This window comes from Gopherus flavomarginatus, chromosome 6 (genome assembly GCF_025201925.1).
Source record: "Gopherus flavomarginatus isolate rGopFla2 chromosome 6, rGopFla2.mat.asm, whole genome shotgun sequence".
In the NCBI taxonomy this organism is placed as follows: domain Eukaryota; kingdom Metazoa; phylum Chordata; order Testudines; family Testudinidae; genus Gopherus; species Gopherus flavomarginatus.
In genome coordinates, this window is record NC_066622.1 from 62,372,276 (window position 1) to 62,400,000 (window position 27,725).

Consider the following 27,725-nt stretch of genomic DNA (forward strand, 5'->3'; position numbering starts at 1 on the left):
GAAGCAGAGAAAGAGCAACTAACTGCAGTGGGGAAAATCATAATCTACCAAGGAGAAAGAACGGACTCTGCTAGGACATCACACCAACTCCGGCCAGGCTGGATACCACCAATTCGGGGCTGGAGCAGCTCCAGCTAGAGGCTGGGCAGAGACAGGTGACCTCAGTTTCTGCGCTGAACAGGCTGCTTTGGCAGCGAGGAGGGACAGGGAACCCCCCGGCCAGGGTCTTGCTGCCCAAGGAGGGGGAGATCTGCGGCACTCTTTGGAGTAGCTGGTTCAGCAGCCGTGAGCCACAGGCTTCTCCCTACCTGAGCTCTCCAGGAGCACATTACGCACAGGTGTGCGCTGGATGTAGGCACCAGTGTAACAACAGGGCCAGACTCTGCTGAGTGCTGCCTCCGAGAGACAGGGGCAGAGTCAGATGGGGGCAGGAGATGACAGAGCCAGCGGCCATGAGCTGAATCCATCACAAGTCCAGCCTGTGACATCACCATCCGTCCCTGCAGCTCTCCATCTGTCCCACTGTCCGTCCAATCCTCAACCCCCCATCCGTCCCCAATGTATGCCACACACCCTTCCCCCATCTGCCTCACACACTCATCTATTTCCTCATGCATCCTGCTGTCCCTCTGATTGTCCCTGCAGTGCCCAGCACAAGGACGCATAGTGGACCCTGAGCGAGGCTTTTGGGTGATGCAGTAATGGAGCTAGCGAGTGATAAGGGGCATCTCTAATCCCAGCCCCACTTCTCCTGTGCCCAAAGCCATGAGCGCGAGCCCACCCTTCTCAGTCTCAGACCTCACAGCCCCAAAGACATGAATGGCCACTCACACTGTGACCCAGTTACAGCAATGAGGTCTTCCCAAAGATAGGGGGTGGGAGAAGCAACCCCCTTATCCTGGAAGGCAGGACACATCCTTCCCAGTATGGCAGAGACCCTGGCCATGGGCAGATAGACCCAGCAGAGCCCATAGGAGACTAGGGGTGGGGGAGCAGAGGAAGAGAATGCAGGCAACTGAACATGACAGGTGTCCATGAAAGGAGAGAGAGAGAGTTTGAGTGAAAGTTGGCCAACACAGAGAGAGAAACCTAGGAAGAAGAAAGAAATTCAGAACAGGGAGTCACCCTCATGGATCCAACTTTCTGCTAGTGAGCACACACCACTCCTGGCCAGAGAGATGATCAGCCCTCACAAATGGCAACATCATCTCCCTTGAAGCACCTGGTTGTCTCCCCAATCCTAGGCCCTGTCCAGCATGTCTCCCTCCACAGAACTTACCTGGCCTCATCTTACACTCCATCTTCATATTGCTCTTCTCCTTCCCAGAGCTCCTGCTCTGCTCCTCAGACCTGTCTGTCCTCAGCTCTGCAGGCAGAGGGGAAGGGGCATGTTGGGAACACACATTCCCCATTCCAGACACCACCCAGCATCCACAGGGCTACCAAAACACCTCATCTTCGGCCAAAACCACACCCCACCCCGAGGGAGCAAAAAGCCTTTGTGAGTACAGCACACACAAGACAGGAAAAGATTAACTGGGGCGGGGGGGTAGGGATAGCTCAGTGGTTTGAGCATTGGCCTGCTAAACCCAGGGTTGTGAGATTAATCCTTGAGGGGGCCATTTGGGGATGGGTCCTGCTTTAAGCAGGGAGTTGGACTAGATGATCACTTGAGGTCCCTTCCAACCCTAATATTAAAAAAAAACAAACCACCCACACCCAGCCCAGCCAAAGTGGGAGCTTCCTCACCTTCCCAGCCACAGGTCCATGGGGCTCATGGAAGGAGAAGTTTGCTGGGCTGTGGGGGTCCCTGAAGAACTAGCTCAGCATGTGAAGACTGGGATGTATGTGGGGGCCTGACTGTGGGTTGGGGTGTCCAGAAGGACCTAAGGGAAGGGAATAGGGGGATTAGGGATAGAGGAAGAGTGGCATTACCAAGTGGCATTGTGGGAATGTGGGACTTAGAGAGCCCAAAGTGGATGGGTGTCAGCGGTTGGACAACCCCACAGTAGTTGAAAAGGGGAACCTGGCAGGTTTGGGTGTAGCAGAGATTGAAGATGAGGAACCTCACACCCTGGGGATGGACTGTGGGAGTAGGGGGATGGGAAAGTGGGGCCCAGAGTAGGGGGATGGGAAAGTGGGGCCCAGCAATGAGAAATGGGTTGGAGGCAATTAGAGATGGGGCGCTGAAGACGGGGATGGGGGGGAGGAGAAGGAAGGGGGTGTGGGGTGCTGAGGAACAGGAAAGAAGGTGTTGGGGGTGGGGCAAGAGGAGGAGGTCAGTGTCAGGGTGCTGAGGACGGGGGCGAGGAGGAGGTCAGGAGCGAAGGGAAAGGCCAGGTAGAGTGTACACGATGGGGGAGGGGGTGATGAGGGCTGAGGGATCCCCACAGATGAGGGTGGGGCTGGCAAGAGGGTCACAACAGATGGGGAGACGTTGGGGGGGCTTGAAGGGGCAGCTGGGGCCCTACAGAGGGAGAGGAGGGGGCGGTGCGGGCAGGAGAGTCACAGCGGATGGGGGGAACACTGGAGGGCAGGTTTGGGGGGGGCTTGAGCTTCCCTTTCCCCCCAAGAGCACGACCCTGCACTGCCCCTTCCCCCTGAGACCTCTGCCCCTGCACCGCCCATTCACCTGGAACCCCACTCCCACATTGCCCCACGCAGGGGCCGCCTCTAGCAATTTCACCGCTGCAATCACAGCGGCACACCGCGGGGGGCCCTCTGCCACTCGCTGGTCCCGCGGCTCTGGTGGATCTCCCGCAGGCATCCCTGCGGGGGGGTCCGGTGGTCCTGCAGCTCTGGTGGACCTCCCACAGGCATGCCTGCAGATGCTCCACCGGAGCCGCAGGACCAGCGGACCCTCCACAGGCATGCCTGCGGGAGGTCCACCGGAGCCGCCTGCCGCCCTCCTGGCAACTAGCAGAGCGCCCCCTGTGGCATGCCACCCCAAGCACGCGCTTGGCATGCTGTGGCCTGGAGCCAGCCCTGGCCCCAAGGCCCTGCCCCTGCACCACCCCTTCCCCCTGAGACCCCGCCCCTACACCACTCATTCACCCTGGACCCCTCCCTCACATTGCCCCAAGACCCTGCCCCTGCACCGCCCATTCACCTGGAACCCCGCCCTCATATTGCCCTGAGACCCTGCCCCTGCACCGCCCCTTTCCCCTGAGACCCCGCCCCTACACCACCCATTCACCCAATACCCTGTGCTCGCATTGCCCTGAAACCCTACCCCTGCACCATCCCTTCCCCCTGAGACCCCGCCCCTACACCACCCATTCACCCGGGACCCCTCCCTCACATTGCCCCAAGACCCCGCTCCTGCACCGCCCCTTCCCCCTGAGACCCGGACCTACACCACCCATTCACCCGAGACCCTGTGCTTACATTGCTCTGAAACCCTACCCCTGCACTGCTCCTTCCTTGAGACCCCGCCCCTACACCACCCATTCACCCGGGACCCCACCCTCACTTTGCCCCGAGACCCTGCTCCTGCACCACCCCTTCCCGCTGAGACCCCACCCCTGCACCACTCATTCACCTGGGACCCTGCCCTCACATTGCCCCAAGACCCCGCCCCTACACCACCCATTCAGCCGATACCCTGTGCTCGCAATGCCCTGAAACCCTGCCCCTGCACTGCTCCTTCCCCGAGACCCCACCCCTACACCACCCATTCACCCGAGACCCTGTGCTCACATTCCTCCAAGGCCCCGCCCTTGCGCTGTCTGTTCCCTCTAATCCCTGCTCCTGCATCGCCCCTTCCCCCGAGGCCCTGCCCCTTCCCCTAACCCCCATTTCTGCATCGTCCCTTCCCCTGAGGCCCTGGCCTTGCACTGCCCCTTCCCTCAGTCCCAGCCCCCACCTGGCCTCTTCCCTCTCGTGCCCGCCGCTTCACCACCCATTCCCCTGAATCACCATCCTTGCATCACCCCTTTGCCCAAGACCCCGCCCACATGCTTCCCCTTTGCCCCGAGACCCTGCCCTCACACTGCCTCTTCCCCGAAGTCCCCAATGCCACACTGCCCATTCTCCCGATTTTTTGCCCCCGCACCACCCCTTCCCCCTAAGACCCTGCCCCTGCACCACCCATTCACGTGAGACCCCGCCCTCACATTGTCCCGAGACCCCGCCCTCCCACTGCTCCTTCTCCTGGGACCCCGCCCCTGCACCACCCATTCATCTGAGACTCCGCCCTCACATTCCCTCGAGACCCCGCCCCTGCACTGCCCCTTCCCCTGAGGCCCCCCTTGCACTGCCTCTTCCCCGAGGCCCCACTCCTGCACCATCCAGTGACCCAGGAGCAGGCCAGACCTGGGAGGAGGGAGGCAGAAACATGCTTTGCTCTGCCACAGACTTCCTGGGTGTCTTTGGGCACATCACTCAGCCTCTCTGGGCCTCAGTTCTCCCATCTGGGAAATGGGGCTGGTGGTGCTTCCTACCCTTGCACGAGCCTGGGAGGAGAATTACCCTGCAAATTAGGAAGATGCTCAGATCCTGGAGTAACAGGGGAGGGGCTCAGGGGGAGCATACCTCCTGACCCTGGCGGGGTGCCCCCGGTCTCTCGTAGCAGGGGGCTGTGCAGGAGGGTCTCCTTGCAACCATGAGTGGGTGTCTAGTGGGTGCTGTCATCTCTGCCAGAAACCCCCTAGAATCTCACTAGCTTCCTCTGCACTGGGGGAGGGGCTCCTACTTTCTGACTTGGGGGGGAGATTCTGTGATGTCAGAGCCCGTGGGGGGAGGGGTTTGAATCACGAGTCTGGAGTGGCAGGGCAACCCCCTCCCCCAGTCAGATTCCACTAAGGGGCTGGGCTGGGACCTCTAGGGAGGGAGACACAGGAAAAAACAGCCGCCACTATGGAACCCAGGAGTCCTGGCTCCCAGTCCCCCTGCTCTCACCTCTAGACCCACCTCTGCTCCCAGAGCCAGGGCTAGAGCCCAACCCCCACCTGCTCTGACCATTAGACCCCACTCCCCTTTTAGGCTCGCTGCCTCTTCTGACCACGCAGCCCACCTGTCCGTCCCTTTGCTGCAGGTTTCTGGGGTGTCACCCCTGCTCTGCACTCCCTCAGTGCAACCCAAGGCCTTTCCTCCCCCCAACCACATTTCCTCTCCCCCTTTGTGCTGGATCATCTGTTTGCCATCCTGCCTCTTGAGGTGCACTGTGCGGCATGGCTGGGGATTGTGCAATGGCCCAGCACCAGGCAAGGCAGAATGTAAACCACAGGCCCTGCCCTGCCCTGCCCCATCCCATCGGATCTGCCTTCCAGGTGCATCGGAGCCCAGCACCCTGCACCTGTGCCCTGCTGCCCCACAAGGGGTGAGCTGCAGTCCTCACCATGCTCTGCAGAGGGGAGAAGGGTCAAGCCAACGAGCCCATTTAGGATGCGGGAATCAACACCCTTTTTTCTGCACAGCCACTGACCATCAGCAGGATTCCTCCTTCTCCTCCCTCCTGTGCCTCAGTGTGACTAAATCTCTGCACCTAGACAACCAGTCCATCCACTGCACCTCAATCCCCCATGCCTGAGCCTCCCTGCCAAAGTCCTGCACCTGGTTCCATAGAATTAAGTCTCACATCTCGCTGGGAACTCAACTACTTGTGCCCAGAGAGTCTCGGCCCCCGTCAGTAGATGACTTGAGTCTGAGAAACACAGTGTCCATCTTCTCTAAAGAAGTACTTGGAGATGCTTTTCTTGTGTGACCCCATGGCCTAATGGATAATTTGGATCAGGTGATTGAGAGTTCGAGTCCCTTCATGGTTGTGCTTGTGCAGTTTTACCGTTGTGCTGAAAGTCCTGCTCCCTTCAGGGCTGGAACCTCTTCTTGGTCGCTCAGGCCAATGCTCTGGCTTCAGCTAGAGCCCTGGGAAGGAGTTGAGGGTTGGACAGCACAAAGGCTGGGACATGAGCCCCAGGTGCTTCCAGTCTAGTCTTTGCCGTTCCTGACTTGCCAAAGAAAATGGGCGGCTGCCCGGGCTAGTGTGTAGAGCAGTTTCCCTCTTCCAAATGTGCACCTGTCCCTGTACTTGAGGGGGCTTGGTAAATAGCACTTTGGGAGCCTGGGTGTTTCTCTGCTTCTCGCCAGCTGGGGAAAAGCCTTTTGGGGTAAAATCTCCTGCCCCACTGCAAAAGTGAGCACCATGAGTGGGAACAGACAGAGGCCACACCAGGGGGCTGGCCCTGCTTTTCTACCTTCTTCTGATGTTGGCCACAGAGCATCAGCAGCCGCCCCGCATGCTGGTCTGTGGGTGGCCTTCAGTGGGTGTTTGGCATGGCAGGGAGCAGGCTGGCTAGGGGTCTTTGTCGCTGTCTGTTGGCCACACATAGGCAAGGTCCTCCCCTCTCCTGAACAGCCAGAGTGAGTCTGTGCTTGAAAGCAGGGACACAGGAGACTCAAAACAAGAGGGTGAGAAAGACTGAGAAAGGACCTATGAAGACAGCACACACTACAGGGACACTGCCTGGTGAAGGGATGTGGAGACACCAAATTGCCCCATTTTTCCTGGTGCCCTATGCAGCTGCGTACTGCTCCAGCAGCCAGCCCGATCCCCTGGCTGGCTGAGCCATCCAGGAAAGCTGCTCCTGCTCCGCCACTTCCACAAAGCCCCAACCCCTGCTCTGCCCCCATGCCGCCTCTTCCCACCCCTGCTCCACTCCATTTCCCCCCCACTCCACCCCTTCCCCTGAGCTACATCCCGGTGGACTGCAGGAGGGATCAGTCTCATCCTGCACTCACCGGGCGGTGGGAAGTGGAACGACCTGGCCCCAGCCTGCTCTGCTCCACCAGCTCCCAGCTGCGGCGCTGGTGAGTGCTGGAGGGCGTTTCCCCCAACCGCCCAAGTTCCAAGGCTGGGAGCAGAGTGCGGTAGGCTGGGGCCAGATCACTCCACTTCCTGCCACCCCGAGAGTGTGGGGTCTGGCCTGCCCTGCAATTACCGGGCGGCGGGAAGTGGAGTGACCTGGCCCCAGACTGCTCCGCTCTGCCAGCTTGAGCTGGGGGACGGGGTTCTGTGTAGGGCACCAAAATGTCTAGTGACAACCCTGAATAGACATTTTTCCACAGGGACCGATGGCTGTTAGAAAAGAGATATTCAGGCTGCTTGTACAGGCCTAGACTTTAAGAACTTAGGTGTATTTTTATCACTCAGCTAGTGACAGGAGTATAAAACAAAGAACCAAAATCCCAGTCTGCCTGTGTCTGGGCCTTCTCTCCCTAGGACAGTCTAAGCCCTTGTTCGTAGGTGTCATAAACAGATAGTTAAGGGTTAATGTCTCTTTTACCTGTAAAGGGTTAAGAAGCTCCATAAAGCTGGCTGACACCTGACCAGAGGACCAATAGGGGGACAAGATACTTTCAAATCTTGGTGGAGGGAAGTTTTTGTCTGTGCTCTTTGTTTTGGGGGTTGTTCGCTCTTGGGACTAAGAGGGACCAGACGTCCATCCAGGCTCTCCAAATCTTTCTGAATCAGTCTCTCACGTTTCAAACTTGTAAGTAATTAGCCAGGCAAGGCATGTTAGTCTTATTTTTGTTTTCTCAACTTGTAAATGATCCTTGTTTGCTGAAAGGATTTTACCTCTGCTTGCTGCAACTTTGAACCTAAGGCTAGAGGGGTTTCCTCTGGGCTATATAAATCTGAGTACCCTGTAAAGTATTTTCCATCCTGATTTTACAAAGATGATTTTTATCTTCCTTTCTTTAATTAAAAGTTTTTTCTTTTAAGAACCTGATTGATTTTTCCTTGTTTTAAGATCCAAGGGGATTGGGTCTGGACTCACCAGGGATTGGTGGGGGGAAAGAAGGGGCATGGTTAATTTCTCCTTGTTTTAAGATCCAAGGAGTTTGGATCTGTGTTCACCAGGGAATTGCTGAGGCCTCTCAAGGCTGCCCAGGGAGGGGTATGTTTTGGGGGGACAGGGAGTGATCCAGACACTAACTTCTGGATGGTGGCAGTGTTACCAGATCTAAGCTAGTAATTAAGCTTAGAAAGGTCCATGCAGGTCCCCCACATCTGTACCCTAAAGTTCAGAGTGGGGAAAAAACCTTGACAGTAGGCTAAGGCCTTTGGCTAAGCAGCAGGGGCAGACATACGCTGGGAAGTGAAGGGTCACATCCTCACCTCCCAAACCCGTCACACTGAACTAAGGTGGGGTTGGGCTGTTAGGAAGATGATCCTGTCCCAATAGTGCCCATCACCACCAGATAAAGAAACAGATCTTAAGGGAGCATCCGGTCTGGCAAGAAATCCCTTCTCAATGGTTGTGGTTGTGAAACCGTCATTTCTGTAGGGTTTATCTTTATGGCTCCCACTTTTCTGTTGTCAATCTGTCTGGTCCTCTAATTCTTTCTGTCTGCTGCAGAATTAATTTTACTGGGTGTAAGTTAATTAGGGGAGTGGGATGTAATTGGTTAGAGAATTCTATTACAATAGGTTAGAATTGGTTAATTACATTTCAGTAAAATGATTGGTTAAGGTCTCGCTGAGAATATTACCGTATAAACTGGGGTCAAACAGGCAGTGGGTGGGGAAATTGGAATCATGCTTGCTAACGGGGGATGGGAATAGGGAACGGGGAACAGGGACACAGGCAAGGCTCTGCAGTGTCGGAGCTGAGAAGGGGAACGTGGGGTAAACACTCTGCAGTGTCAGAGCTCATAGACTCATAGACTTTAAGGTCAGAAGGGACCATTATGATCGTCTTGTCGGACCTCCTGCACAACGGAGGCCACAGACTCTCACCCACCCACTCCTGTAACAAACCCCTGACCTATGTCTGAGCTATTGAAGTCCTCAACTCGTTGTTTAAAGACTTCAAGGTGCAGAGAATCCTCCAGCAAGTGACCCGTGCCCCACGCTGCAGAGAAAGGTGAAACCCCCCCAGGGTCTCTGCCAATCTGTCCTGGAGGAAAATTCCTTCCTGAACCCAAATATGGTGATCAGCTAAACCCTGTGCATGTGCGCAAGACTCACCAGCCAGACACCCAGGAAAGAATTGTCTGTAGGGATGTGGGGTAAACGCTCTGTGGTGTCAGAGCTGGGAAGGGAACACAGGGGAACAGACTCTGTCCGTGTATAGATAGCAGCCTGACTGGTGTGAAGGTGCTTTGGAATCTGCTTGCTTGGAAACTAACCCCAGTAAACATCCCTCTGTCTGCACTTTGGACTTCTGGTCTTTTGCTGCTTGCTGTCTGTGTGACAGGAGCCAGGGAAGTGGGCAGGGGAAAGGAAAGCCCTCTAACAATGGCTCCTTGCTCCTCTCCCTCCAGGCTCAGGGGTCAAGGATTGGCAGGACTCCAGGCTCTGCTTGAGGGATCCTGGCACAGGAGCTGGTGGGGCAGAAAGGATTGTAGATTCTGACCTGCACTCTGGAGAGGAGCTAATAAGTGAAGGGTTATTTTTGATTCTTACCTTGCTTCAATGTTCCCAGGGCTAGAATTCTACATTCCACAGGGCCAAATGAGGGGGTGAAGCCATTTGGCTAATGAAAACCAGTGCTCCAGGTGAGGTTTGAACTCACAACCTCAGCATAGCTCCTCTCAGCACTGCCCTATAAGTACTCTGTGCTAACCAATTGCACCACTGGAGCACCTGTGAACTGTTTGTCTCTCAGTCCCCTATGTTGATAAAGGTGAGGAGTGACCTCAAAACATTCTCAGTGGAGTTAGGAGCCGGTATCAACAAGCATTGTACTTGGTGGGGTGGATTCTTCTTAAGGCTTCCAGGCACCATTTGACCCTTTTGTTCGTTCCTGTGTAATAACAGAGCTGACTGAGACTCACTGTAGAGTCTTGCTGCAGACCAACAGATCTGAAACCACTGATAACCCTGTCTAAGCATTAGTCCTGCTTTGGGACAGTGTCTCTCATACAAGAAACTGCCCAGTCTGCGCTAGCAGTGAGGCTCCCTCACTAACAGCTGAAATCAGGGAGAGCTGTGTGAAGTGCAGGGCCCCATGGGTGCCTGAACAGGGGCGAACAACACCCCAGGACTTTTCAAAATGGGAGAGCTCTGCCTTGCCACTTTGTAATGACCGTAAGGGTGAGTGAGGGTGGGGAGGGGGCCGAGAGCAGTGAGCGAGAGGAGGGGTCTTGGGGGAAGAGGCAGCGTAGGAGTGGAGGTGAGCTGGGGCAGGGGGCTGGGGGGTGCAGGGAGAGGGCTGCCTGCAGCAAGTAACGGGGGTGGGGGCATACAGGGGAACTGCTCCCTGTCCCAGCTCACCTCTGCTCTGTCTTCTCCCCTGAGCACGCTGCCCCCACTCTAATTCTCCTCCCCTCCAGGCTTGCCGCACTAAACAGCTAATTAGCACCGCAAGTCTGGGAGGCAGGAGAAGTGGAGCGGAGCCGGCGTGCTCAGGGGAGAAGGCAGAGCGGAGATGAGCTGAGGTGGGGAGCTGCTGCAGGGGGGGCTGCCTGGCTCTTGCCATGGCCCCTGCCCCTGCTCCACCCCAGCCCTTCCCCCCCGCCCCCGCACTCACTGCATGGTCCACTCCTCTGGCTCCCAGCCATGCTGCTGGCGACTGCTGTGGGGCGGTTCCCCCCTCCCCCCAAACTTGGGAGCCAGGGGAGCAGAGCAAGCTGAGGCCCCAGGCCTGCGTGGGGGGAAGCAGAGGGGGGCTGGTCCCAGGCCTCTGTGGGGTACAGGGGGCTGGCTACTTCCTGCAGGAAATGGAGTGACCCAGCCCCAGCCTGCTATTGCACAATCCCCAGCCATGCCACACAGCATGCCACAAGAGGGAGTGGGGGGCCAAGCGGATGATCCAGCACGAGGGGGTCATTCTCATTGGTAGCTGTCCAGTGGCAGTGAGTTCAACAGGCCTTGGCACATGCTGTGTGGGGCAGGAGGTCCTTGTATTTGGAGCAGTGGGAGTGAACTGCGTGCAGTTGTGTCTCTGAGCACAACTGTGAATGTTATGGTGTGTGGAGGGGGGTTATTGTGAGTGTGGCTGGGGGTGTGATTGTTTCTCTCTTTGAGGGTTGGACTAACATGTCCCTCTGGGTGTGTTGTGTGTGAGTGTTCTTGGGATTGTGTGAGTCCCTTTGTGTGTGTGTGCGTGTGTGACTTGCTGCAGAATACAAAATCCTGCAAAGCCATTTCCTACTGGTTAGCCCAGCAACACACTGATACAGTGTCACAGACGCACACACACACAGAGCAGGGCTCAGCAGAGGGCAGCAGGGACACACACGTCTCCCCTGGGCCAGCTTGGACAATTGTCCATCACTACTCGGCACAGTGCTGGTGCCCCCACACGGGGGTGGGCAGTGACTGGGCAGGGGGGGCAGATGTGCTGGATCTGTAAAAGCAGCAAAGAGTCCTGTGGCACCTTATAGACCAACAGACGTATTGGAGCATGAGCTTTCGTGCGTGAATTCCCACTTCGTCGGCTAGATTCAGAAGGAAGTGCTTTAGGAAAATCAGTCAAGGCCCTTAGCAGAGCTGGGACACAGACCCAGTGACCCCTGCACCACCCTGGGAAGGCAGTGGGGTTTAGTGGTCAGAGCAGGGAGGGGCTGGACACCAGGACCCCTAGGTTCCATCCTTGGCTCTGGAAGTGCAAGAGGTCTAGAGCAGGGGGACTGGGATCCAGGACTCCTGGGTTCCATAGGGGCGACTGTTTTTCCCTGTGCTTCCCTCCCTAGAGATCCCAGCCCAGCCCCCTAGTGGAGACTTAGCAGGAGTGGGGCAAGTTTTTCTCCCACTTTGGAGTTATGATTCAAACTCCTCCCCCAAGGACTGTGACATCACAGAATCCACCACCCCACCCCACAACACAAAGAAAACTAGTGGGGTTAGGAGGGTTCTAGCTGCAGACACCCCTTGTCATTCCAAAAAGCCCCCAAACCTACTTGCACCTACAAAACACCCTCTCAGGGTACACGCCCCCTGCTAGGACAAAGCCTCTTGCTCCCACCCCTTTTCTTATTACCACAAGTTGCTCCCAGACAGGCACCACACCCCATTCACACACCGTTTGTCACTACGTAGCTCAGTGGCAATCACTGCCCTGAAGTGACTCCGGTGCAGGCACTCCCCACACGAACTCCCCACACCGGATTCTGTCCACACACAGAGAATTCTCTCTGCCCGGCTCCTTCGGTTCATCTCGCTGCTCTCCCTACTGCCGCCAGACACTGCTCATCTGCATAACCCCGCCCATGGACACGTGACACCTTCTGTCCTGCTGGTTTCAAGTGAGTGAGTTGCCCTTGGGGAGTGACCAGGTCACAGCACGTCACAGCCCAAGTGCATGTCACAGCCCCAGCTGGGGCCGGCTCCAGGCACCAGCTCAGCAAGCAGGTGCTTGGGGCGGCCAAGGGAAAGGGGCAGCACGTCGGGCTCTTCGGCAGCAATTCGGCAGTGGGTCCCTCGGTCCCTCTCGGAGGGAAGGACCTGCCACCGAATTGCCGCCGAAGAAAAAGGCAGCGCAGTGGAGCTGCCACTGATTGCGATCATGGATTGTTGATTCCCCCCCCCCCCGCTTGGGGCAGCAAAAACCCAGCCCTGGCCCCAGTACACGTCATAGCATGTCACAGCCTGGGGCAGGGAGATATTGGGGAAGGGGATGAGGGGAGAATGGGGGAGGGAGAGACCTAGCCTCACAGACCCATAGGAGCAGGAGATATTGAGGGAGGGGATAAGGGGAGGGAGAGACCCAGCCCCATAGACCCATAGGGGCAGGAGATATTGGGATCAGGAGGAGAGGAGAGGGGGTTGGCAGAGACCCAGCCTGGAGTGTAGGGAAAATGGGGTGGGGTGGAGGGAGGTGGGGAACAGAAGAGACATGTGTGGAGTGGTGAAATATTGGTCCAGGGAAACTGAGTCACTCCCAGGACATGCTGTGCAGGGGGGAGCACAGGGGCAGGGAGAGAGAACCAGCCCCACAGAGCCCGAGAGGGATATTGGAGGCAGGGGAGGGGATGGAGGGATGAGAGACCCAGGGCCATAGAACTCCCCTGGCTCCCAAGTTTGGGGGGAAGGGGGAACCGCTCCACAGCACTCGCTGGCGGCATGTCTAGGAACCAGGGGAGTGGACCAGGCTGGGGCTGGGTCACTTCACTTACCATGCAGTGAGTGCAGGGGCGGGAGGGTGGGACTGGTGCAGAGCAGGGGCAGGGGCCATGGGGAAGAGCCAGGCAGCCCCCGCTGAAGCAGCTCCCCACCCCAGCTCCCCACTGCTCCGCCTTCTCCCCTGAGCACACCAGCACTGCTCCACTTCTCCTGCCTCCCAGGCTTGTGCTGCCAATCAGCTGTTTAGTGCAGCAAGCCTGGGAGGGGAGGAGAATTAGAGTGGGGACGGCATGCTCAGGGGAGAAGACAGAGCAGAGGTGAGCTGGGACAGGGAGTGGTTCCCCTGCACGCCCCCGCCCTTGTTACTTGCTGCAGGCAGCACTCTCCCTGCACCCACCCCATCCCCCAGCCCCAGCTCACTTCCACTCCACTGCCTCCTCTGAGTGGGGCTTTTGGTTCCCCCAACCACTTGGCACCCTAGATGGCCGACTAGTTCGCCTAGTGGTTGCACCAACCGTGGACACTGCCTATCAGCAGGATTCCAACTCCTCCTCCTCCGTGAGATTAAATCTCCGCACCTAGACAGCTGGTCCATCTGCTGCACCACAATCCCCGATGCCTGAGCATCCCTGCCAAAGCCCTGCACCCAGCTCCAGATAATTAAGTCTCACATCTCACTGGGAACTTGACTTCTTGTGCCCAGAGAGTCTGGGCCCCCTCAGTAGCTGACCTGAGAAACACAGTTTCTGCAAAAGCAGCAAAGAGTCGTGTGGCACCTTATAGACTAACAGACATATTGGAGCATGAGCTTTCGTGGGTGAATCCCCACTTTGTTGGACGCATCAGTGTCTGCCTTTTCCAAAGAAGTGCCTGGAGGGCTTTTGCTTGTGTGACCACATGGCCTAATGGATAAGGCATCTGACTTCAGATCAAGGGATTGAGGGGTCAAGTCCCTTCATGTGCAGTTTTACCTTTTGGTTAAAAGTCCTGCTCCCTTCAAGGGCTGGAACCTCTTCTTGGTGGCTCAGGCCAATGCTCTGGCTCCAGCTAGAGCCCGGGAAGGAGTTGGGGGGTGGGCGTCACAAAGGCTGGGGCAGAAGTCCCAGGTGCTTCCAGTCTAGCCTTTGCCCTTCCTGACTTGCCAAAGAAAATGGGCGGCTGCCCGGGCTAGTGTGTAGAGCAGTTTCCCTCTTCCAAATGTGTGCCAGTCCCTGTGTTTGATGAGGTTTGCTAGATAGCACCTTCGGAGCCTGGGTGTTTCTCTGCTTCTCACCAGCTGGGAAAAAGCCTCTTGGGGAAAAATCTCCTGCCCCACTGCAAAAGTGAGCACCTTGAGTGGGACCAGTCAGAGGCCCCACCATGGGGGCTGGCCCTGCCTTCCTACCATCTTGTGATGTTGGCCACAGAGCATCAGCAGCTGCCCCGCATGCTGGTGACCTTCAGTGTATGTTTGGCATGGCAGGGAGCAGGTGGCTAGGTTTTTTTGTGCCTGTCTGAACGCCACACATAGGCATGGTCCTGCCCTCCTCTAGCCCTGACCTCAGTTGCTCTGTGGTTTTTAAGCCTTCCCTTGGAGCTGTCAGCACCAGCTGCCTCTGCTCTAGGTGCCCAGAGGAGGAGAGTTGTGCTGGGCCACTTTTACAGATCCTCCTTCCCTGGTACTGCCATTGCTCAGTTGCACAGAGGAGTTTTCATCCCCAGTCCCAGCCTAGCAGCCTTCTATCACCATTCCTGAGGGCTGCCCTGCCTCACTTTCTTCCTACCATATTGGGAAAGACAGTTCTCATTATTAAAGGTTAGGTGGGCCAACAGCCCAATCTATGTTTTCCTACTGCTGAGTCCAAGATCAGTAACTTTTCCTGGGTACAAGCACTGCTGTGATCCCAGAAAACAAGCCACCCCTGCATGAAGAGTAATAACAGGGTCTGCCAAAGCCTGGGATTGAACCAAGGACCTTCAGATTTTCAGTCTAATGCTCTCCCAACTGAGCTACTTTGGGTACTGTATAAAAGCTTTTTGGCCTGTTGCTTCTCTGTCTGGGATGTTTTTGTCAGCAGTTGCACACAAAAAGGACAGGAAAACAAACAGCTGCTCCACACCCCCACAGGAGGAACCCGGCACCGTTAGCTGTGGTGAGTAAGAAGTGGCTGTTCGCTGACAGGGCCTGTCCCCGAGCAGCTGGAACAGCAGCTGCCACCTCCCCCTCGGCTCCAGACTGTGGGAAATGCTCATTGCCTGGCTGCATGGGCGGACGCTGCTCCGTGCTCTGGAGAGCGTCTGTATTGCTCTGTCAACCCCCCATCTACACTGAGCCAGTCTGGTAAGGTCCCAAGTGCCCCCTCCGGCCTGGCAGCTGAGAGTCTGTGCAGACATCAACCCCCTGCCAACTGCAGAGCCAGCAGCAGCAGTGCCAGCCCCCCCAGCACCACGGGGGCACTCAATGCACTTCCTGTGGGGAAATGGCTCCTTGGCATCCAGCTGCTAGAGTGATAGCCAGGAGAGAGCAGTGTCTGGCTCACCTTGGGGGAGAGAAGAGACCTGATGGGTGCCCATCTCCCTCTGTCTCCCCGACAATGCTGGTCAGTTGTATTGTCACTGTGATAGTCAGCGTTTTCCTTCAGGGCCAGTCCTAGAGGGATCCAGGGTCTGTGACAAATCTCCCCCTTTTCTCCCCACGTCCTGCCCCCACCCCTTCCCCCAAGCCCCCACCCCTGTCCCATCTCTTCCCATCCTGCACCTTCCTCTCCCCCCCCACCTCTTCCCGTCCCTGCACCTCCCCCTCCCCATCCAGTGCCTCCTGAACCCCACTGATCACTGGCAAGTGGGAGGTGCTGAAGGGGAAGAGGAGGAGCTTGTCAGGAAGGCCTGTAGTGTGGGGGAGGAGCTGGCTGCCAGTGAGTGCTGAGCACCTATTTTTCCTCTGTTGGTTCTGCAGCCCCATAGCTCCCATGGAGTCGCTGATTTGACTCCTTTCACACTCTAGAGAGAGGAGCAGAACCAGGGCTATGGCTGATCTATGGGGCACCAGGTGAGTTGCAGAGGCTTCAGGTGCTGAGAGTTTGCCTGACCCCTCAGGGACACAGTGTGAGGTGGTGTCCCAGGGATCTCTATGAAAGGAGCAGAACAGGAATTACTTGGGGTGGGGAGAGAATTGAGTGTGTCTCAGGGAGTTGTACAGAGGTATTGCCTGGGTGAGAGACTGGCTAAAGCACAGACTTCGCTGTGAGCAGGATTAGAACCTGCATAGGGGAATCCTAGTGGACTTCAACTCCAACGCCTTAACCCCTCAGCCATCACAGTTGTGAGCACAAATATGCCTCAATGCCAGAGAAACTGGTAAAGAATCACAATGACCAGGTTTGAAGTCATCTGAACTACAGAATTCCCACCCCAAACCTGGCTCCCAAAGCACAGGGGGGATTTGGGTTTGTTCTCTTTGCTTAGCCATGTGCAGTCGCACAGAGAGCGCATTTAAAAGTCTCCCCTCCCACAGAGCGGGAATGGGAAATGATTCTCAACTTGAAGCCTGATAGGGTGACCAGACATCCTGATTTTATCGAGACTGTCCCGATATTTGCTTGTTTGTCCCACGTCCCGACCTATGTTTGGTTGGGACACTGGACAAACAAATGATTTTGCTCTCTGCTCCGGCACACAGGCAGAGTCCGGAGGGATACTTGCCCCCCGCACCCCGACTCCTCCCCCTCCTTCCTCCATTGGATCCCTCCCCAAATCCCGGCCCTGGCCCTGCCCCCAACCCTACCCTCTCACTGCCTCAAATCCTTGCCCTGGCCCCACCTCTTCCCCAGGCATGCGGCATTCCTCCTCCCTCCCAGGTGTGTACACGGGCCATGGCCATGGCCGGGAGTGCAACACAGAGGCTGCTCCAGCTCTGCAGCCTGCAGGGCAGCACAGTGGGGCTGGGGGCAGCGTGGAGCAGGCAGGCCCAGGTGGGCGGGGGGCGGAGACACACGTGAGGCAGAGACATTCCTGCCGTCAGGGGCCGGGCCTGGTTGCCTGGTTCACCCCTTGCCCGGAAGCTGCAGGAGGGGCCCAGATCATGGCTCGGCTGCAGAGCTCGGAGCCCAGGCTGGGCCCAGGAGTGAGGGGATGGGGCAGCTGGGGGTGTAGAGGGGGTTGGAGCCGAGAGTTGATTGGAGATGGGTCTGTCCCACTGCTGCTTGGCAGCGGGGGGCCTTCCGGCTTTTTTTTTTGCTCCACCCCCTGTGTCCCGATATTTCATCTTTGACCTCTGGTCACCCTAGTCTGATATGAAGGAGGATGTCTGGACCAAGGGGCCAGGGACTGGCCTTTGCTAGAGAAACCACTGTCTAGTTTTAGCCAATAAGGCAAAGTCAGCAAATAAGAACAACCTCAGGTATCAGTAACTGCTACAGGTTGCAAATTCCTACATGCAGCAGTTTCTGGCACTACACCTGCAAAGCTCTGCTCCCCGGCTCTTCTCGGGCTCCTGCTCTCTCCTTAGCTCTGCCTCACTGTGGCCCAGGCAGTTCCAGCTCACATGGAGGATGGGACCCCCTAGCCTGGTGACTCCCTCATTACACTGCCTGGCCTGTCAGTGCAGCTAACTTGGAGCTTTGGCCTCTCCCCATTGTCCCTGGGGACTGTCAGTCTCAGGGTCCTGATTTCCCATTGATCCTTCCCCCTTCTATTGGTGCTGGGAACTAGCCAGCCAACCCCCGCCCCCACACACACACACTAAGTTTTAGTAAAGGGCCAAGAGCCCCCTTGCACAAGCCAACCCCATGAGGGTCACCGATGTGCAGAGAAGGCAACATGAGCTGATCCCATTGTGTAATGGGCAGCACTCAGGACTATGAGTCCTGCAATCTGAGTTCAAATCTCAGGGGGACCTTGTGTTGGCTTGTGGTAAAGCCCCAGAGCTCACCTTTCTGTCTCCAGCTGTGTAAGAGTGAAACTTTTCCCTCTTGCTGGGTGACTCACACCTCCTAGAGCAAGGTCTGTGGCTGGGATGGCCACAATGGCTTAGGGCTCTAGAACTTGCTACCCTGATGGTAGGGATTCTTGCTGCTTCACTTGATGTCCACAAGTTTGGCCCTTTTGTGCTTCTCTACCACACTTTTCCTCTGGCCGACATGGCGCTGAAGAAAGCAGTGTCAGGGCTGGGATTAATAGTCAGGCCTTGGCAGGAGAGAGGATGAATCCCAGACCGGAGCCCCACACACCTTCCCTTCCCTGGGCACCTAGAGCAGAGGCAGCCCAGCTCTGTCCGCTGGATACCTCGGCAGAGTAGGTGAGTTCATGTAAATACAGTCTGGTCCCAAAGCCTCCTCCCAACCCTGGTCATCACTAGCTGTCAGGGGAGAGCTAATTCACACCTTGCTTACAAATCATCATTTGAAATTCTAAGGTTGGCCAACACTGCCGAAGTCAATGCACCAACATTGTCAGCAAACACAACAGCTGGGTGAGGAAACCCGGCTTTGTCCAGACTTTTCAAACCTATTTTACTTTCTCAGGTACAAGTATTTTTCATATGTTGTATCTGCTTTTAAAGTGTTTGTTAACGTTTCAATTTCCATTCAAATTTGCAACCAATGACAACATTGGCAGTGCTGCATGTAACTACCTGACCACTGAGGGAGGGGGAGTGTTGGAGAAATTCGGGGAAGGGGGTGCACAGCCCCCTGGCTGGGGGGTGTATAGGAAATGCCCAGTTTCACTGAATTGAGTCTCCTACTGCAGCACCTCAGTAGGTTACATCAGAGAGGAGCTGCAGTGTCTAGGCGATGGGATGCCTGTGCCTTTAAGAGCCCAGCCCTGGGAAGCCCATGCTGAGAGGTGCTGCCTGTGAGAGGGGAAATAAAAAAGCCCTCTGCTCCCCCCCCATGTTTGCAAGCACTCGAGTCTCAGCCCACTGGGATAACTGTTACCCCTCTCCCCCTGCCTGTGCTGGGGTTTAACCCTCTGGCAGCGCCTCCCTCTGGGCTTAACTCCGGCTCCTTTCCCCCTCCCTGACTTTGCCCTTCAGCCCCTCTCCTAACTCTACCTCCAGCTGCCTGACCCCCCAACCAGTCAATTTCCACCCCCTGCTCAGACCTTGGCCACCCCCTCCTCTGATTTGCCCTCCTTTGCCCCTTTTTAATCCCTGGAGGGAGGGCTGGGCGCCTGGCCCCTGCCTGCCCAGTGCTCAAAGTGCCCCATGATCTTGTGGATGTTTGCCGAGTGCTGCAGGGTCACCTGAAGGGGGAGAGAGACGCGGTTAGGAGGTGACGCAGCCAAGGGTGCCTCACTCAACACTGAGATGCAGCCACCTCTCGGGTGAGTTACACAAGTCAGCAAATGAATTTGGGACAAGAAACGCACTGAAAGGTCCGAGGCTGCTGCAGGAGGTGGAGAAAACCAGGAAAAGCAGTAGCCCTTTATCCCAGCCCTGCCCCTCCCCCACTCTACCCCCTAACCTCCACTCCCCTCCCACATTGGAGGGGAGAACCCAGGAGTCCTCGTCCCCAGTCTTGTCCACCCCCATATTTCGATATGGCTCCATCCAACAGCTGCCCCCACAGTTGCAGGGCAATGCCGTGGGGCACACCGGGGCCTGCCTGTTTGCACAGGATGGGCGATGCCAGTGCCCCAGGGTGGGGGAGAGATGATGCTAAGGGGGAAGCAGGCAGCAGACAGCTCCCATGACAGAGAAAGTAATGCTAGGGGATGCCGTGCTGCAAGGAGTGAGGGGGTTGGCAGGGAATGAGAGGATCTTCCCTCACAGCAGGTGCATCTGTCTCCCTCCCAATTCCTCCCCAGCCCTACCCCAGCCCAGGCTAATCCTGGCCCAGCTACCAGGGTTAAATTTGGCCTGAACTCCCCAGCTGCTGGGGGTGGGGCGTGGGGCTGGGGAGCATGAGCCTGTACTCCCCCTTCGCCAGACACAGTTGCATTGGCACAGACCAAAGGAGCCTGCAGCACTGCTGCCTAGAGGAAACTGAGGCACCAGCCAGTGACAGACACATCATGGCTCTCCTCATCCTCATCCTCTTTTCCATATACAACCTGGCCAGGGGAGGAGGGGTAAACTCAGGGCAGTTGCATAGTTTACCTGTGGAACTCCTTGCAAGAGGATGTTGTGAAGGCCAAGACTATAACAGGGTTCAAAAAAAGAACTAGATAAATTAACAGAGGATAGGTCCATCAAGGGCTATTAGCCAGGGTGGGGAGGGATGGTGCCTGTAGCCTCTGTTCACCTCAGCATGGCCACTGGGATGATCATGGGCTACGCTTAAGAGCTTCCCCCGGTACTTAGTTGGAACCACTAACTGTTTTTGTGGCTGCCAGTCTTCCCGGTGTCCACCAGAAAGAGTCTCCTTATATAAAAGCCCTTGTTCTATAACAAACCAGGATCACTTAGAAGAGCTGAGAGGCGGTGAGGTGCTCCGTGCCGCCGCCCAAGCTGTCTGAAGGCTGTCATCTGCTTCCTGCTCAGTTTGGAACTGTTTCCTGGAGGCTGGAGACACCAGTTCTTCCTTAGACTGTGGACTTGGGCTTGGTCCTTCGGGAAGCGATGTAGGTGATGGGGTTGTTTTCATGACTGGTGATGGGGTGCCCTCTGGTGTTTACTGTCTGAAATGCTGCTTTTCTGTTGCCTTCTTCGGATTGCTTAGCAACAGAGTCTTTCTTTTAACTCCTTCTACCTAGCTATTCCCGACAGAGTTAAAAAGAAAAAAAAAACATTCATTTGCAAATGTGTTTTGCTGGTGTATGGTGACTCGCAACTGGAGTCCCTTCGTTTAACAAAGATCCTTGTTAAACCCTAATGCCTTTGCCTTCAGAGTACTCAGAAGGGAGAGACCAAAAAAAAAAAAACTTGCAGACCTTTGCTTTTAAAACAATCTCCTCTAGCCTGCTTTATACACAGCTAGCAGGGAAGGTTTGGGGTTTATTCTCTGTTTAAAAGTCTCCCCTCCCACAGAGCAGGAATGGGAAATGATTCTCAACTTGAAGCTTGATATGAATGAGGATGCCTAGGCCACAGGGCAGGGACTGGCCTTTGCTATAGAAACCAGTGACACATGGAACCAGGCTAAGGAAAATGTTTCCTGGAGTCAATAACTGGATTAGCAGCAGAATTGTGCAAAGAAATGTCTCACAGGAGGAGTCAGCACATATGCGGTTTGGTAGCAGAAGTCACAGCTACAGCGGGAGAGGTCTAGCTTTGGATTCTGGCCAACAGAGGGATGAGTTTTATTGTCTGCAAATTTCAGTAGAAAAATTCAGACCTAAACTGTGTGTGGTGGGGGTTTCTCTGGTTTGGTTTGCTTTTCTCATTTGCAATGTCCTTGATCATTTTTCTGGGAAAACTGTTTGGACAAGGCCAAGGAAGAGTCAGAACAATTACAAATCTTCATGGGAGTGAGGGGGTCTCTCAGCACCAGGGGAGGGGTGGAGATTTTCATGGAGGGGAGTTGAGATAAATGAGAGGCTTTTGCTCCCGCAGAGGGAGCGGCTTGGCAGGTTCATTTTTACCAAGTGAACCCCCCTCTCCCACACACACATGTTGCTCCCCTGCTTCTGCTACCCCAGCTCATAGCCCACTGTCACCCCCAGTATGTGACCTACAGCTTCCCACTGACAAAGCCCTTATCTATCAGAAACAAAATCCCCTCATCTGCCCCTTCTCCCAACTGAGCCCTCCCCTGCACATAGCCCAGGACAACCAGACCTAGCCATGCCAGGGGGTCGGGCTTAATCTTCAAGGCCGAGAGCGAAACCTTCAGCCAGGCACGTTTCGCTCTCTTCCCACCTCGGCCCAAGCGGTAAGGGAAAAACGGATGAGACACACCGGCTGGAAGACTCCTCCCTCCCACTTCTCTATAGCCTTCTGTGATGTTATTAATATGAACTGGGACCGTGGAGATCATTGTTGCCACCACTGTTATATATGTGCAGCAAATATTGTGCAAAGGTTGGCATGTGAGGTGTCTATGACAAGGTTACCATTTGCTGGTTATAATTATGCTGGCTGTATGTGTGTACCATTTCTGTATTTGAAGTTATGAATATGGGCTATGTACTTGTATCTCAAATGTATTTGATTCCAAGTAGCCTCAGTGTCATAAGCCCCCAACTCCTTCAGGAGTCCCTAGCAAAGAGACCCCCCACACTGTCCTGGACTCCCTGGGAGGTGCCTTCCACCCCCTGCTCAATGGAGCACCAAGGATTAAAGTGGCAGCATTTAGTGTCAGTGGGGTTCAGTGGCTCAGGCCAGCCACCTGAGCTGGGGACCCGCCCCCATAGCACTGCTCGAGGGCCTGGACCTGGGGTGTTCACAGCCCCCTCTTCACCTCTCCCTGAGCTCACCTGGAACAAAGCAGAAGCGTCCGTCAGCCACGCTGCTGTCCGAGTCCCAGGCGCTGCTGCTGTCCTCCTGCCAGCCCAGGACACACTCACACTTCATCCCCCCCATTCCCCACCCAGGCTAGAGAAGGAATAGAACCCAGGAGTCCGGACTTCTCCTGGGAAACCATTCCCCACTTCAACGTCCCTAGGCATAGCAAAGCCAAGACCCCCTCGTTTCCCATTGATTTCCATGCTCGCAGCTCCCTGGGTCTGGCCCAGCTCAGAGACTCTCAGCCTGGGGAACAGTCTCCCACAAGGGAAGGGCTGGAAGCCCCATTGCTGGGACCTTGCCAAACACACTGGAGATGGCTCTGAAGAAGCCCCTCCCCGGTCTGAGAGTGAGGGGCTCCTGGGGGCTGTTTGTAAATCCAATGTCCTTTGGGAGAGATTCTCTCCCCATCTTTCTGCCTCTCCCCAGACAGACAGGGGACACCACCGAGGAACCCTAATGCCACTCACTTGCTCTGGTGATGGAGCGATGGATGGAGGATGTTCAGTGTCATCCCTCGCCCTTCTCCTCACTCTCCAAGCCCAAGGCAGTCTGGAGAGGGGGGTGGTGACCTGAGGAGTTACCCTGCCCAGCCAGGAGGCAGGGTGATGACACTGGGGGATCGGCTGTCTGAGAAAACAAGAGTCTGTCTTATTGCCAGGGAAAGGAGAAACTTGGCCAGCAGCAGGGGGTGCAGAACATCACCCTAGTGTGGGGGTGACAGTGCCTCCGGGATCCTGAAATCCCAGCACTTTACACACCTTCCTGGAGCCTCCCAACCCCCCTGGGCTGTCAGGACTGTGACCGCAACCCTACTGATGAGAAACAGGCCTGGGGAGGGGAAGCTACTGGCTCAGGGTCACACCAAGTGTCAGAAGGATGGATGGGACCCAGCAATCCTTCTTTCCAGGACCCTTCGCTAACCACTGCTGCACACTCCCTCCCACAGCTGGCAATTACAAGCAGGCCCTCATGGCCGCTCCCCCTGCCTTTGAGAGGGAGTGTGATCCGCTGGAGTCACTGGACCAGAGGACTGGGAGTCAGGACTCCTGAGTTCCATTGCTGGGGATTTAATACTTTCCCGCTATTGGAAAGTGCTGGGAGAATCCCCCAGCCAAAGCTGCTCTGACAGTGCTAAGCAGCATCTGACCATTCAAGGGCGGAGCGCACTGCCCAGGAAGAGGAGTGTTTGGCTCTGGGGTTTCACTTCAGCCCAGTCTAGGGAGAGGGGCCCAGCCAGGAAGTTTGGCTCAAGACCAATTCTCCAATTTGTTAAAGGCGTTTTGAATTCCAATCCTTTGATCATTTGCAAATTTTAGAAGCATCCTCTGCAGTCCATTTTCCAAATCAGTAATGAAAATATTGAATAGTACCAGACCCGGGACTGATCCCTGCCGAACCCAACAGGTACACTCTCTCTGTTGGACAGCCAAACATGGAGAAGGGCTCTTGGAGTCTGGGCTTTCAACCAGCTCTTCACCCACATCACACTGAATGCGTCTAGACCGCATTTCCCTCATTTGCTTGTGAGACTGTCCTACTGGACTGTGTCAAAAGCCTTAGTAACACCGAGATAGATCCCATCTACTGTTTACCCATCTCCGCTAGGCCTGGAACCCTGCTGAAGAAGGAAAGAGGATTGGTTTGGAATGATTTGTTCTTGACAAATCCATGCTCACTAGTCCAGGAACCAAAGTATCCTGTATGTGCTGCTGACAAACTGATTGTTTAAGAACGTATTCCAGTATCTCTCCAACTGTGGAAGTGAGGCCAGCTAGTCTGCAAGTCCCAGGGGTCTCTGTTCCCCTTTTAAAGATAGGTCCTGTCTTGTTCATGGATGGGAAGATGTTCTTTTTCAGAGATCTCAGACGAGAACTGGGGCACAACACCTGGTTTGTTAAGGCCACAAAAACAGAGGCAGAAACCTCTTCTCTCCTGCTGGCAAAGAACCCTAGGCGCCTAAGAGACAGGGACTCACATCCCTGAATGGGCTTTTAAAAAGGCAGTGGTTAAAAAGTTTGGCCCCGACCATTTCTTGTTTCCACAGACTAGACATTTTAGCAAACTTTAGAATTCCTTGGTGCTGAACACTGTGAAACTCCCCTTACTCCTTCACAGAGGGCTTTAACGCCCCTTATCTCACTCAGGCTCACGACTGCCCAGAGTTCGAGAATTGTCCCTGTTCGCATTGGACAGATGGGGAGGAGCCTGAGGTCCAGAGAAGGGAAGTGACCTACCCAAGGGCCTACACAGCAAGGCGGTGGCAGAGCCAGAAAGAGAAGCCACCAGTCCTGACTCCTGTTTTAACAAACAGCAAACCCCCCCCCGCCCCCAGTAGCAGGGATAGAGCCCAGGAATCGAAATGGCAGGAAATTTCATTGAAACCATTTCAGTCAGAAAATCCCCTTCAGACTAAACCAGTTTGTTTCTCAAAATCAAAACAAGTGAGATGAAAGTTCTTTGCAAAAATATTTTGTTGCAGAACAAAAGCATCTCCTGTTTGTCACAGTGTGTCAAATTGTCTCTTCGCACACAAAGGGGAGACACTAAGATCTCAAAAATTAGAAAAGATGCTTCAGTCTGAGCTAAGTCGTTGCTGCTCTTAAGAATTTCAAAATAAAAAAATACAAATAAAAAAGACTATTTCAGCTATTCTATTATGTCATAATCTGCTCTGAGTAAACGTGATGGGACACCTCATATTACACACTACTCCTCATGACATTCTTCAATGGATCCCCATCCTCCACCCACCGAGAGGTAGGTAGGAAAGGATCATTATTATCCCTACTTGAAAGAGGGAGAAGCTAAGGCTGAGAAAGGAGAACTGACTTGTCTGAGGTCACACAGCCAGTCACTGGCAAAGTTGGGATTAGGACCCAAGAGCCCTGATTTTCAAATTAACCATCGCATCTTGAGTTTCAGACATTGAATGACCTGAATAAAGTTCTCTCGGATGAGCTCCAGACCAACAACAATGCTCAGTAATTATTCAGCAAGTATTTGAGGAGAACTGCAATGTTAGAGAGAATCATGAACTGCTCAGAGACCATTAATGCAGAGAAGCAGCAAAATTCATCAAACATATAAGTGGTTATGATTTATTTACTTGGTTTTAAAAGAGAAGAACAAGAACCTGAGTCTCCTCCCTGTCAGTAACCACCTGCTCAGCCAATCAGTGTAGAGACTGAGGACAGGAGGCCAAGGGTTCTCACCAGAGAGCCCAAAGGATGGCCCAGGTCACTGGTGGGAATCACTGCCCGAGCGCTATTTCAGCCCCCATTTTTGGGTGGACCTCCCACAGTGGGAGCTGCCGAGCACTCCCCTGCAACACATACACCCACACACCCACATCCTGGTGTTGGGAGGGAAACAGGTGAAAGGAGAAAAGAAGCAAGAGAGAAGGAGAAAGGAGGGAGGGATGGATGGAGGAAAAGGTGAAACGAAAAGGAAAAACCCTAATGTCCCCAGTGATTCTATGGGACAAAATCCCAGGTGCAGAATAAAATTCGGCCTCCTTAAGCTCATGTTCTCCATGCCTAGAATTCAGCTGTCACCAGATAGATCAGACTGAACAGGTTTCAAACCTCGAGGAGGCTCTTACCTTCCAAACAGGGACAGTTGTTTACTAGTAAAATCAGGAAAAGAGAAAGGGAAAACTCGAAAGAGGTTCCTCCTGGCGGTCACATATGTGAAGCCAAATACTCTCTCAGTCCTCAAAGAGAGACCTGGAGAATGAGATATGCTGAAGCAAAGCCACAGGGATCTCTGAGGTTTCCCTGGCCCCTCGCTCCTGTCCTGCCTGGCTGATGTCAGCATCTCTCTGTGAGGTCACCACCTCCCCACCACCTTTGACCAATAGTCTGAGGTCCTGCAAAAGGCCTTTGTGATGTCACTGCCACACCCCTCCCTTGCTCTGCTAATGTCCTGCCTCGGCCAGGCACTTTGGAGGTTTGAGCTACTCCTTGTGGTCACCCGACTCAAAGAGCATTCATTCTAGGAAGCTAGCTGGCTAGACAGAAAAACATCAAATGCTGCTCCCAACGCTACTCTCAGTTTTTCAGAAATTAGTCGACTTTATGGCCAGAAGAGACCATTAGAGCATCTAATCTGACCCCCTGTATATCACAGGCCTCCTGTATGACACAAGAGCTACTTTTGAGGCAAACACATCCCAGAAAGGCATCTAGTTTTCATTAAATGACATCAGGAGATGGAGAATCCATCACTTTCCTTGGTAGCTTGTTCCTGTGGTGAATTGTCCTCGCTGATGAATATTTGTGCCTTAGTTGTAATCTGAATGTGTCTCTTTTCACCTTCCAGCCATTGGGTCTTGTTATGCCTTTCTCTGCTTGATTAAAGAGCCTTTTAATACCCAATATTTTCTCTCCATTAAGGCCCTTGAAGACTTCAATGAAGTCACCTTTCAATCTTCTTTGATAAGCTAAACAAGTTGAGCTCTTTCAGTAGCTCACTAGAAGGCATTTTTCTCCAGCCCTCAGAACATTTGGTGGCTCTTTGCTGCCCCAGCTCCAATTTCACAACATCTTTTTCAAATGAGGACACCAAAACTGGAGGCAGTTTTCCAATATCAGTCTCACTGATGCTGTGTCACCTCCTGTGACCTTATTGACATAATCTGTAATTGTATAGATCACCATTGCAACCACTGTTCTATGTTTGCAGCCAATATTGTAGAAAGGTTGTGGCGTAAGGGATCTATGGAGAGGTTCTGATTGGCTGATTATAATGATGCTATCTCTAGATGTGTATCATTTTTGTAGTTGATATTATGAAAATTGGCTCTATGCTGTCCGTATTTCAAACTTGTGCTATGCTTCCAGGGAACACCCCAGCCAGACAAGTTGGTGTCAATTCTGCCTAGCCTGCTTGATGCCCATAAGGACCATCAGCTATACAATTGACCCATTGAGAGAAGGCAGATATGCCTTATGACTAAGCAAAGTTTGCAGGACCTGCCTATGGACGGAACTCAGTTTTTTCTATGCCACGTGCTGGACAGAGTGTCCTTGGGACAAAGAAAGCAAAGACCACATGGCAAGAGACTAGAAAAGGCTGATGCCTCATCTCCATCTTGTCTTCAATCCTGCTTCATTCCTCTGGAGGGACTTTGCTACAAACTGAAGCTCTATACAAAGGACTGAATGACCCATCCCAGCTGTGGATGGACTCCAGAGACTTGATTTCAACCTGCAGTTTATTCATCACTGCTACTATCCTGAACCAAGAACTTTGCCATTACTGGATGTGAAGGGTTAAATCCATGTGCATTATATAACAACCTGGTCTATGGATTGCGCCAGCTCTTTTCCAGACCCAAAGTCTAGAGTT

The 27,725-nt window shown here is 54.5% G+C and overlaps 2 non-coding genes across 2 annotated transcripts; both read right to left on the reverse strand.

The window, feature by feature from the left end:
• Positions 1 to 9,493: 9,493 nt before the first annotated feature.
• TRNAI-UAU (transfer RNA isoleucine (anticodon UAU)) lies at positions 9,494 to 9,587 on the reverse strand. Its single transcript has 2 exons — positions 9,550 to 9,587; positions 9,494 to 9,529 (listed from the first exon to the last, which is right to left on the reverse strand). It is a non-coding gene; the product is annotated as a tRNA-Ile (tRNA).
• Positions 9,588 to 14,935: 5,348 nt separating this feature from the next.
• Positions 14,936 to 15,008, reverse strand: TRNAF-GAA (transfer RNA phenylalanine (anticodon GAA)). Its single transcript has one exon. It is a non-coding gene; the product is annotated as a tRNA-Phe (tRNA).
• Between the last annotated feature and the right edge of the window lie 12,717 nt (positions 15,009 to 27,725).